The sequence below is a fragment of the Odocoileus virginianus genome, chromosome 16 (genome assembly GCF_023699985.2).
Source record: "Odocoileus virginianus isolate 20LAN1187 ecotype Illinois chromosome 16, Ovbor_1.2, whole genome shotgun sequence".
In the NCBI taxonomy this organism is placed as follows: Eukaryota; Metazoa; Chordata; class Mammalia; order Artiodactyla; family Cervidae; genus Odocoileus; species Odocoileus virginianus.
This window is the reverse complement of record NC_069689.1, coordinates 55,018,341-55,019,788: the sequence shown is the minus strand read 5'-3', so window position 1 is coordinate 55,019,788 and position 1,448 is coordinate 55,018,341. Positions and strand designations below refer to the sequence as shown.

The 1,448-nt window shown below is 43.6% G+C and overlaps 1 non-coding gene across 1 annotated transcript; it reads right to left on the bottom strand.

The window, feature by feature from the left end:
- On the bottom strand, positions 1–107 carry LOC139038888 (U6 spliceosomal RNA). The gene has a single exon (XR_011492020.1). It is a non-coding gene; the product is annotated as a U6 spliceosomal RNA (small nuclear RNA).
- Positions 108–1,448: the final 1,341 nt, after the last annotated feature.

Below are 1,448 nucleotides of genomic sequence, written 5' to 3'. Positions count from 1 at the left end.
TAAAATATGGAACGCTTCACGAATTTGCGTATCATCCTTGCGCAGGGGCCATGCTAATCTTCTCTGTATCGTTCCAATTTTAGTATATGTGCTGCCGAAGTGAGCACCCAGTTGAGAAATTTAAAACCAGCCCCCTGTTTGCTCTCAGAAATTGAAGTAACAATAGAAACAGAGTAAGTAGCCAGTCTTTGTCTCTTGTAAACACCTCCAGGGAATAATCTTGGCAAGGACAAAGACAGGCAAAACCCTGTCTGAGTAAAGGATTAGGGAGAACACTACACATGTGCAGAAAGACTCCTTGGAGTCAAAAGTCAGAGGATAATTCCAGGCCATAAAGAGTCATGCTCCTCCCAGAAGCCTCCCACTTCAAGATACACCTTGGCTAAGGTTTGTATGTGCACCCCAGGGGAGGGTCCTGAGACAAATTAACCGGGGATGGGGGGGCGGTTACAAAGCAAGATGATTGGCCTGAGGGAAGACAAAGACTTGGATAACTGGCCTATTATAAGGGATATAAACTTCCAAAGGTATGACTCTCTGAGCTCACCTGTGCACCTTTCCACGTGTACTTTTTTTTTCAATAAACTTTTTACTTTACTCTTTACCTTCTGCCTCCTCACCTGAATTCATCCTTGACTAGGCAGACAAGACACGGGACCTTAGCCCTGACTGCTGGCTCCTGTGGTCCAGTGGTTAGGACTCCAGGTCTGGGAAACTAAGACCCTGCTTCCAGCTACTGCTCACTGCCGCTTAGAGCTGGGCACATCGGAAATGACGAGTACACTGTCCTCCAGAGTGGCTGTCACCAATTGTATTTCCAGCAGCAGAGGAGGAGGGTTCCCCTTCCTCCACAGCGTCGGCAGCATTTAACGTTTGTGGAGTATTTAACAGAGGCTGTTCTGACTGCCGTGAGGCTATTCCTTCTTGTAGCATTGATTTGCATTTCTCTAATATTTAGCGATGGTGACATCACGTCACATGATTCTTCTTAAAGGATGTGAGTTAAAGGTACCTGCTGAAATTGGCTCCCTGAACATCTGCCCAGTTTTTAATTCTTTTTCAGTGACCACCCCTGGGGGACGCCTGGAGGGCAGTTGTTTACTTCCAGTCCCAGGTCCTTGGGAATACAAAGTGCCAATCAGTGCAGCTTTTATAGTTGCTATTACAAAAAACAGCACAAGGAGGCAGCATTTCTTCATGTTCTACTTTCATTTTTCCTGTTTCTGTACACTGTTATTTTACTTTGGAGTAGAATTGATTTCTGATATTGTATTTGTTTCAGGTGTATGGGCGCTTGATTCACTTAGACACAGATGTTTATCAGTTCTTTTGAGGGTTCTCTTTCTCATATAAATGATTAAAATGTGTTCCATAGACTTCTCTGTACTATTCAATGCATTAGTTGATTGTATCAAACAACTATATTAATGATACATAGTTTGATATAT